Source organism: Lemur catta, chromosome 6, assembly GCF_020740605.2.
Source record: "Lemur catta isolate mLemCat1 chromosome 6, mLemCat1.pri, whole genome shotgun sequence".
NCBI lineage: Eukaryota > Metazoa > Chordata > Mammalia > Primates > Lemuridae > Lemur > Lemur catta.
In genome coordinates this window covers 18051207-18062368 of record NC_059133.1, presented here as the reverse complement: position 1 = coordinate 18062368, position 11162 = coordinate 18051207, and the positions used below count along the sequence as shown (strand labels likewise).

Here is an 11162-nt window from a genome sequence, read left to right as displayed (position 1 = left end):
AAGGAAACTTAGAAGAAGTGGATCCAGTTCTGGAAAACTAATCCCTTAGCCACACTGGCTAAGACCTCTCACCAGCTGTTTAATAAGAAGGAACTGAACACTAATATGAAAACTATCATACTGCGAATGTTTATATAATTTGTTGTATACGGGTTTGTGTAGCTGATGGTGAGCTTAGACGCTTAGACATTCTCAACCCTTTCCTCAAAAATTGCTAGCTAAAAAAAAACTTTTAGGCATTGTTTTCTATTTTTTAACCTAAATGGACTTTACTCATGATTAGAATCAGAGGTCTGGTGTTAAGAAGGGGCAAATAGGTGAAATCCGTTTTATAGAATTCTGTCTTGAGGGAACCCATTTCTGAGTGGGAGTGCAGTTTGTTACCATATATAATTGGTTCAGTCAGTTTTTTTGTTTAAAATTCTCTTTGGTTCCCCGTTACTTACAAGAGAAAACCCACATTTCTTATGCTAGGACAGTGGTGAGGAAAATTTCCTTAGTAGGAAGAACTTTGAGCAGCATGTTTGAGTGTCTATGACCCCTTGAGTGAGAGACAGCCAGAAGCATGGATCTATACTGATTTCTGGGCAGTTGGATGGTCAGAGGCTTAGAAGGAACAAGATTGGAAAATCAGTGGCAAGGCAGTCTGGGGAAGAAGTATGTGAACGGATTTTCTGAATGGGCACAGACTGTGAAGATATTTGTGTTCCATCTAAGTGCCCACCACAGGTCATCCCTGTAGAAGACATGATTAATAATCAGGTGAACAAAATGTTGCACACTCTGTAGATGTCAATCAAACTCTTTCCCCAGCCACCCCAGTGCTTGTTCATTGGGCCCATGAACAAAATGGTCATGGTGGCAAGAATGGGCTTAAGGACATGGACTTCTCTTTATTAAGGCTCACCTAGATAGCACTACTGCTGAGTCAATCTGCCATCAGCAGGGACCAATATTGAGTTACTGATATGGACCATTCCCAGGGGAACCAGTGAGCTACATGGTGGCAAACTGAGTACAATTGACCTCTTCCATCATGGAAAGAGCAGAGATTCACATTCACTGGAAGAGACATATATTGTAAGACATGGATTTGCCTTCCATGCCTATAAAGCTTCTGATAGTACCATCATCCATGGACAGAATGCCTTATCCATTGTCATGGTATTATGCATAACATTGTATCTGGTCAAGAACCTCATCTCAAAGTGAAAGATGTGCAGCAATGGACTCATGTCCATGAAATTAGCTTGTCTTATCACACACCTCCATCACCTAGAACAAGGTGGCCTAATTGAAAGGTGGTTGGCTTACTGAAGACTGGTCACAGCACAGGTTGGGAGACAATACTCCATAAGGATGGGATTCTATTTTACATAATGTGGTATATGCTTCAAATCAGACACCATTATATCTTCCCCATAGTCAGCACACATGGGTCTAAGAATTAAGGAGTAGAAGTGGGGGTGTTTCTGTACTAGTTTCCTAGGGCTGCCATACAATGCACCACAAATGGGGTGGCTTAAAACAACAGAAACTTGTTCTGTCACATTGCTGGAGTCCATAAATTGGAAATCAGGGGGTTGCCAAGGCCACATTCCCTCTGGAAGCTCAAGGGGGAAAATCCACTGGTTTTTGCCTCTTCCAGATTTCTGGTGCCCCTTAGCATTTCTTGATTCATTGCTGCATCATTGCAATCTAGTGGTCACATTGTCCCTTCCTCATTCCTCTCTACCTCCTCTGTATGCCTCTTATAAGGACACTTGTTATTGGATTTAGGGCCCAATAGGTATTCCAGGAGATCCAGGATGATCTCCTTATATCAAAATCTTTAACTTAATATATCTGCAAAAACTCTTTTCCCAAATAACTTAACACTCACAGGTTCCAGGGCATATCTTTGTGACAGCCACCATTTGACTCACTACAGCTACACATCAGAATCATGGGGCAACCTTAAAAAAAAAAAAAGGAGACATTCTTTGATTTCGCCCCCAGCATTCTGACTCAGTGTTTCTAACCATGGGATCTAGGTGCCTGTATTAGTTCCTCAGGTGATTCTTATGCAGCTAGTCCCTAGATTTGCATTTAAAAACCACAGTTGATTGCATGCATCAACATTGGTCCTTGAATTTTGTATTGGGAGCATCACCGCTTGCTAGCTGTATTACCTGAGATAAGTTATTTAATCTCTGTGAGCCTCTGTTTTATCTATAAAAGGGAGATAAAAATAAGACTTCCAACAATGGGTTCTTATGAGAATTAAATAAATTAATGCATGCAAAATGCTTAGAACGGTGCCTGGCACATAGTAAAATAACTAAGTAATTGCTATAATCATTACTATTACTATTATTGTTATTAGTGACGTGAGAGCTAGTTCCCCTGCCACAGCTTCCATCCCACTGTATTTGGGGGTCTTGCCCCACCACCTCCCAGTATCAGATACTACACTTGATCTTAGCCAAAAGGCCAAGAAGCGATACTTGCCAGTATCAGGAGGCCACAGTTCTCTTTCAACTGCAGCAGGAACGGTTGCTGGTCACCACTGTGCCAATGCTTTGTCCTTACTAACTTTCAAATCATTTGTCTTAAAATTTTAACCCTGACAGAATACCACTTCTGAAATAATTTTTTTCTCAACCATATTTGGATAAGGTAGTCTGATGTATAACTCACAAATCCAAAGAAAGATAGACATAGGTTGTTTGATTTTCTAGGCTGCCATAAAATACTATGTACCTAACATACAATAAGGGCATAATAATTTTTTAATGATGGCATTGTAGGGTGTTATTTGGTGACTATATCCAATGGGACTATTATAAAAGGATGTCAGACTGGGCATGGTGACTCACACCTGTAATCCCAGCACTCTGGGAGGCCAAAGATGGAGGACTGCTTGAGCTCAGGAGTTCAAAACCAGCCTGAGCAAAAGCGAGACCCTGCCTCTACTAAAAACAGGAAAATTTGCAGGGCATTGTGGCATGCGCCTGTAGTCCCAGCTACTCAGGAGGTTGAGGCAAGAGGATCACTTGAGTCTAGGAGTTTGAGGTTGCATTGAGCTATAATGATGACACTGCACTCTACCCAGGGTGACAGAGCAAGACTCTGTTTCAAAAAAATAAAAATATAAATATAAATAAATAAAATGATGTCTATTCAATTTAATAACTATTTATTGAGCTTTTTGGGTTATGTATGCCAGACATTGTGCTAGATCAGAGGTCGACAAACTACATACCCTGTGGGTCAACTGTGGCCCACAGCCTGCTTTTGATGATGGAGTATTATTGGCACACAGCCACGTCCATTTGTTTGCACAACAGTTGCTTTTACACTATAATCACAGAATTGAGCATGAAACCTAAAATATTTATTGTCTGGCCTTTTACAGAAAATGTTTGCTCACCCCTTTGCTAGGATGCTTAGGCTACAAACATGCAAAAAGATCATCATGCCTGCTTTCAAAGAGTTTACAGACTAGGGACAGAAAACAAAATAAAAACTCGATATAGTGGAGAAATTTCTCTACTAATTGTGTGAACCACGTGAATGAGATTATAAAGGAAGAAATGATTAGTTCTCTCTATTAAGGTTGTTAAAAAGTCAACTTTTGAAGAGGAGATGAAATTTAGGGTGAGCATCACACTGCATAAGATTTTGCTCAGTGGATAGGAAAAAAGGTATTTTAGATGAGGCTTCAGTAAGACTAAGGCAGGCAGGGAAGTAAACAGAAAGAATGAGAATCACTCATTAAGTCGCCCATGGCAGGGGTGGCATCTGGTGTGGGGCGGGGACAGAAAGGTAAGCTAGGCTAGTGGTGAGTGGATCCTAGAAAGAGGGGAAGAAAAGCAAAACTCTAACTATGACATGGGAATCCCATTCCATCGTATTGTAGCCTGCATCAGAGCTGCTGCAGCATTCAAGCTGACTCACTCTTTTACAAGTGATACAGTTATCTTTAACCATGTAAGGATGGGGAGAATCGTGGGGTGGTGCCGGTCACTGTGACATTAGCCTCCTAATTTATGTCTGTGTAAAGACGTTTTCATGGCAAAGTTATATTTTATGATTGGGAAACTGTGAAGACTCCTTCCCTAGAATTGCTTACCATTCATTACAATAGGAACTTTATTTTCCAAAGCATGGTGTGGACAACACAACAGAGAAAGTCCAAAGACAAAGGAAGAAATGTCTTGAGACCCCCTTGCTGCATGGTCATAAAAAATGACAAGTAAATGAATTTTGGATAGAAGATGAGACAGCCTATCATTTTTGTAGGAAGGGATGTTCTAAGAAGAGCATTTTCACTGAGAAAGCTGTGTGAATGGCCCCTCACTTAGGCCATAAGAAATGCTCTGCTTTCCAGCATTCTTTTGTCTTTGAAATCTGTCTTCTTGATTGCCCTTTCCTTGAACTCTGGACGCAGATGGGAGATGGATTCAAGCCCCACAATGTTCTGCTGAGAGAAGAAAGGTGAAGTGGGAAGGACATTGGGGAAAGTTGGGAGAAACTCTTCTGGGGCTATAAAGTCATAAACATAATTACTCCATGATAATTTGCATATGTTTCAGGATATGTTTCAGCATGTTGTATTTGGTCCATTCTTTGGATTATTTCTAATTGTTTGCTATTACAAATCAATCTTGAATACAGTATCATTTTCTTAATAAAGAATTGCAGGACTGAGTCAACTCTTTTACTTTGCTGTGTGGCCTTCAGCAAGTTCTCTTATCTTTCTGGATGTCGGTTTCTTCATCTGTGAAATAAGAACGTTAAAAAGGGTAGCACAGAAGGGTAGAAGTGTGTTGGATTTGGGTTAAAAGATTGTGTTTCCCAAAGCAGCTCCAATTCAGTTGCCTCTAACTTGCTATTTAATTACTTTGCAATCTTGAGAAAATAGTGTCTCTAAATCACAGTTTCCTTATCTGTAAAATAATGAGAATAATGTATAGAAATCTTACCAAGCTACTGAGAAGATTAAATTAAGTAAAGGAGGATTATAAACTTGTCAAGAAAGCCTTCATGTTCCTAGGGTTTGCAAAAGATCAAGAAGACTTAGGGACATTCAGATGATGACTTTTAAAGGTGCTTAATCAATGTCTTTAATATATACCAAAAGGCTTACACACAGTGCTAATTTTGACTCAATAATCCCAGTCTTGGAAACCTTTCTTATGGTATTTAGGGTTATTTTGTGATAACAAAAATTATAATCTGAATGTTTAACTAATGGTAAAATAAGTTGCCACTTTGTAGATTATTATGGGGTTATTAAAATAATGTTTATGATTCTACAGCCCCTGGTGAAGTCTCTCCAAATTTGTCTTTAAAATAACAATAACAACTTATAAAATGGATTAAAAAATCATGTCATAATGTGTGGTAAATTTTTGCAAGGAGGAAAATATAAATTTTGTAGTGTTGTGCTTAGGGAGAAAAAAATCTCAACATTGAACATGACTACTGACACAAAATTTATTGATTGCCAGAATCTGTGATAATTTTCCACACATTTTCTGATTAGTGGATTTGGAATGAGAAAATCATTCAGTAGCTTACCAATGCATTGCCCAAGAAGACTGAGCAATTCTGTACTCCTGGGGCAAAGTGGGATGATATTTTACTAATCAGAAAGCCAGTTCACCATGTTTCTACTAGGTAAGTGCTGTGCTTTGTGGAACCCATAGTAGTCTTCCTCCTCATCCTGTTCCTGATCCATCTTTGAAGATCAGTTTGCAGAATATTCCTTCCAGAAAGCACTGCAGGAAGTTGTGAAATGGTGATGATACTGTAGTGGTGGTGAGGTGGTTCTCATTGTGCTTTTGCATTTTGGGTGTGGAGTTTCCTTGAGCAAAGTGTTGTCGGGAAGACAGCAACAGGTAACCACCATTCTGGTAACAGAACAAGCTACACAGTTTAGGTTTACAGGGAACCACACGACAGAGGTAGGAATGATTCCATCATGGGCCAGAGAACCGTCCTGGGGAAATGCCTCCTAGTTACTGGCTGGCAGTGTGCGACTTAACTGCACTCCAGATATGCATTACAGTGACGATGATGGATATGAGAGGCAAAGAACAGAGGTCAAACTAAAAATAATTAAAACTTTTTTTTTTGGTCTAGAAATAGTCTTCAGCACATCATTTCAAAAGGCCAATTAAATTCCAAGTAAACAAATATAAAACATACTCAAGATTGTGAACATTTATGAAAAAGTACAAGTATAAATAAAAATCTGACAAGGATCATGACAATAAAATTAATTACCCACTGATTAGTTAGGGATTTGTTTGGCTGCCTAAAACAGAAAATCCAAATAGTGATGGCTGAAAGAAGATAAGGTTTATTTTTCTCATATGTAAAAGAAGTCTGGAGAGGAAGTTCAGACCTGGAAAGGCAGCCCGCGGTATCAAGGGAGGAGGCTCCTTCTAGCTTTCCCCGTGCCCCCTCAAGACGGCTGCCAGGGCTCCAGCCATCATGTCCAGGCAGGGAGACAAGAAGAGGCAAAAGGGACACACGCTCAGTGGTGATTCTTTCCACTTTAAGGACATTTCTGAGAAGCCTCCATTGGGTAGCTTCCACCTAAAATAAATTCATTAGTCAGGACCATGATATATGGCCATTCTCTCTGTAGGGCAGTTTGGGAAATGCAGTTTTAGCGGGGAGTATTTCTACAACCAGCTAAATCAGGGTTAGTTAGTAAGAAAGGAGAGGAGAATGGATATTGGGTCAGCAATTGGCAGTATCTGCCACATCTACAGATCGACAACAGTCAGAATGACATTTGGCTCCTACTTTGGCGTGTGAAATAACATCAGTGCACAGAATGATGTCTCTAAATTTTTAAGGGGAAAAATGTAACCCATAATTTTATGCAGAGCGAGGACATGATTCATACGAGAAACTACAAAAGAAAATCTCCAATATACAAAGGTTTAGAAAATATGCCATCTATGTGTATTTCTTTAAAAAATCCCAAATGATTTATGCCAGGTAAGAGGTAAGTCAAGAATAAAAACTCCATCATGAGTTAAATGTGATAGAAAACACAGGAGGTAAGAACTAAGCTCAGTTAAATAAGGAGTTGATTAAGCAACTATTTTAAACAACTATTTTAAATACAATGAAAATAAATGCAGTGTATAATTAGATACCTCAATGAATTATAAACAATATTTCTATAAAAACATCAACTAACAAAGTTGATTCAAGAAGATATAGAAAGCATAAAAAGATGACTATCTATGATGATTTTGAAAAGTTCTCAAAGGATTGCCATAAGAGGCTGAAGGGCCAAATGATTTTATGGTATGTTCTTTCAAACTTTTAAAGAAAATATAATGCCTATGATATTTTTTAAAAAGCTCTGTATATACAAAAAGTGGAAAGTTTTCCAATTGTTCTTTAAAATTTCATACACCTGATGCACAAAACTGATGAAAATACTATAAAAAAAGGAAATTATAAACCAAGTTATCATAACTATGGAAGGGAGTATATATATATAAAACATTAGCCAATTTAATTCTACAGTACAATGCCACTTTGACCAAGGAGTATTTATACAAAAAATGCAAATGTCACATAATTATGAATCCATTAATATATAAAATCAAAAAGAAAACTTATGATCACTAAATGAATTCCCCAAACCTATTTAATAGATCATAATGTGCATTTTGGTAAAAATTTAAAACACTAATATCAGAAGACTATTTTCTTAACAATGGTAAAAATAACTATCTTAAACCAAAGACAACACTTACAATAATATCAGAGTATTTGTCTAAAACTAAGATCAAAGGAAGTATGTTGCTGTCACTATTATTCTACATTGTGAGTTCTAATCAAGGCAGTAAGACATGGAACAGGTGTAAAATGCAGAGACATCAGAAAGGAAGAAAGAACATTTCTTTACAGATGATTTGATACTTTACTTAAAAATCACAAAAGAATCAACTGAAAAACTATTAGAGGTTTAAAAGTTGAATACAACATAAATAATCAAAATTCCTTTGCATATGTATTAGAATAATCAGAAATATAAAAAATATATCAATTGCAAAATATACAAAATATATATAAATATACAAGTACATATAAAGAGTACATAATAATGTCTTAAATATAATATCCAAATATCTATATGTATATACAGTATACATAATATACCAATATTGTTATACAAATACAAAATACTAGTCAGATAAAATACTAGTCATGAACTAAGTGAGATTTATACCAAGAAAACTATAACTACAAACCCATTCTATGAGGCATGAAAGAAGATTTGAATAAATTGAGAGCTTGTGTTTTCTGGAGCAAGAGGGGCCTAGAATAAACCTTTTTAAAAAAATTGCTGGCCAGGGGCAGTGGCTCACGCCTGTAATCCTAGCACTCTGGGAGGCTGGGGAGGGAGGATCGTTTGAGCTCAGGAGTTTGAGACTAGCCTGAGCAAGAGCGAGACGCTGTCTCTACTAAAAAAATAGAAATTAGCTGGACAACTAAAAATATATGGAAAAAATCAGCCAGGCATGGTGGCGCATGCCTGTAGTCCCAGCTACTCAGGAGGCTGAGGCAGGAGGATCGCTTGAGCCCAGGTGTTTGAGGTTGCAGTGAGCTAAGATAATGCCACCGTACCCTAGCCCCTGCACTTTAGCCCCTGTTCCTCCAAAAAATAAAATTGGAAAGAGACCTTAGTAGCATATTAAATAGTTGCAATAATGTTAAGTTATTGCAAAAACAATATAGTCTATTCCAACAATTGCTACTATCACCAACTCCCAATAAACCTCAGCTATGGGATTCTAGAATAGTAGCTCATAGAAAACCCCCAGATCATGGTTAAAATTATACTAGTCACAGAATATAGGAAATGGATTAAATGTGAACTTATTTAGTTAAAATTCCACTCCATATTAAAGAGGCCAGTTACCATTTTTTAGATATTATCTGAAATTTTGAAAATTATAAAATAAATTAAGAATCATATCATATTAATTGCTTGGGGGAAATGGCCAAGAGGGTAACTGATTAAATAATGAATTTTTTATCTATTCTTTGGCTTTCTACAAATATAGGAGTGGAATTGAGGTTTGCTTTCTCTCTTATCTTTCTTTTTCTTACCTAACCCCTTCATCTCTAGCCTTGAGTTTATAAAATTCAGAGCTGTCACAAGCGTTTCCTGTGCTGGGCCACCAACCCCACTTTGGCTAGGGTGTGGGGGTCAGAGTGGACTCTGGTCAAGAGTGGCTCCTCTCCTGGCAGGTGAGAGCGGAGGAGGGAAATTCTCATGTTGGAGTTAACTGTGTGCACTTGCTGGTCGCTCTGCAGCTGCAAACAATAGACGCCTTCTAATAGGGAGGTGATAAACGTAAGCTAAGTAGGAATGGGAAACTCAGTCTTCTTGTTCATCACTGAGTCCTCAGCCCATAGACGAGTGTTTGGCTCTTATTAGGCATTCAATAAATATCTGTTGAATAAAGGTTTTTACTGATTTGTGACAGCTTTAATATTTTCTCACAGATTATTTGCCTTTCAATTAATGATAGTCAATTTGCAAATTAGTTAATACGTTGCAGGTAATTGAGAGTTGGTTATGCATACAAAACAAAGCCACTAAGAAAACAAAATGAATACCCTGCAGAGGGGGGAAAAATAAAGGAAAGGAAGTAGTGCATCAAAGTGATAGCCATGGCTGATGTTGGATGGTGGGACTTTTCTGCATTTTCTACAATATTTAATGACTATGCATTAATTTTATGATAAAAAGCAGCTTTTAAAAAGTATTTTGAGATGTGTTATACTTTTGGGTGGATTTCAGGTTTTGCTTATGTGATATGATAAAGCTCAGCTGATTTGATAGTTTCCTAACACATTGACTGCCATGTGAGTTGTATTTAACTCGGGCTAGTTTTGAGCTCAGGACCTCATGAAGCAAAACTCTGCAGCTGATTAGTGAAAATCTTACTTGCTGATGTTCTTATTGTTACAATTAATATTGACAATTTAATTCTAAAAACATGGATTGCATTGCATATAACTCACACACAGAAAACAATAAAAAATAACAAATTAGAAAGGATCATTGTATTTTAATAAACCACCGTGGCCCCAGGGAATAATTTTCTTTTCTAGTGTGGCAGTCAATGTGTTAAACGACCAACAGATCCAATAACGAAATACAAAACAAACAAACAAAAAAACCCCAAACAACCAGATTTGGGATTTGTCCCTAATAAGATTGAAATCTTTGCTTTAAAATTGCTTTATTCTTATGTTGAAATAGTAGAGAGCCCATCTCTGCATGCCATTGTCTCTTAATACTCTGGAGAACAGAGGTAAGAGCACTTGAAAGAACAAGGAGTAGTGGTGGCCAACCATCCACTGCTGCTCCTCCCATATTCCCTTTGGAACTAACATATGTTACTAGTACAGAATTTATCCTCATTGTTTGTTTTTTTTTTTTGTTTGTTTGAGACAGAGTCTCGCTCTCTTGCCTGGGCTAGAGTGCCATGGCGTCAGCCTAGCTCACAGCAGCCTCAAACTCCTGGGCTCAAGGGATCCTCCTGCCTCAGCCTCCCTGGTAGCTGGGACTACAGGCACACACCACCATGCCCAGCTAATTTTTCTAGTTTTAGTTTGGCTAATTTATTTCTATTTATAGTACAGGCGGGGGTCTCACTCTTGCTCAGGCTGGCCTTGAACTCCTGAGCTCAAGCAATCCTCCCACCTCGGCCTCCCAGAGTGCTAGGATTACAGGCTTGAGCCACTGTGCCCAGCCTATCCTTGTCGTTTTATGATGACTCCATCCCTCTGTTAGTGAACCTGCAAATCACCTGAGAACAGGAACCATGCCTTGCTCACATACCCTGCTCCAGGAATGTTAGGCTCCTGTGTTATGCACTCCTACAATCCCCTGGGCTTCCCTTTCTGAAGCACTCATTGTGATTATTAGGAGTATGGTTAGCCCTCCCACTTTTGAATTTATGTGGAGGGATCTCTACTAGTGTAACAATCTTGGTCTCTTCTCCCATCGCAGCTTTTTGTTCTCTGAACCAACGGAGCTTAGCCAGGGGTGTGGCGCAGTGGGGTGGCCAGAGCCATCCTGAGCTGGCTGCTGCCTGGTAGGAGAAGGTGAAGGTGGTCCCACATTG

The 11162-nt window shown here is 38.4% G+C and overlaps 1 pseudogene; it reads right to left on the bottom strand.

Moving 5' to 3' along the window:
- Positions 1–2266: 2266 nt before the first annotated feature.
- On the bottom strand, positions 2267–2484 carry LOC123640792 (annotated as a pseudogene).
- Positions 2485–11162: the final 8678 nt, after the last annotated feature.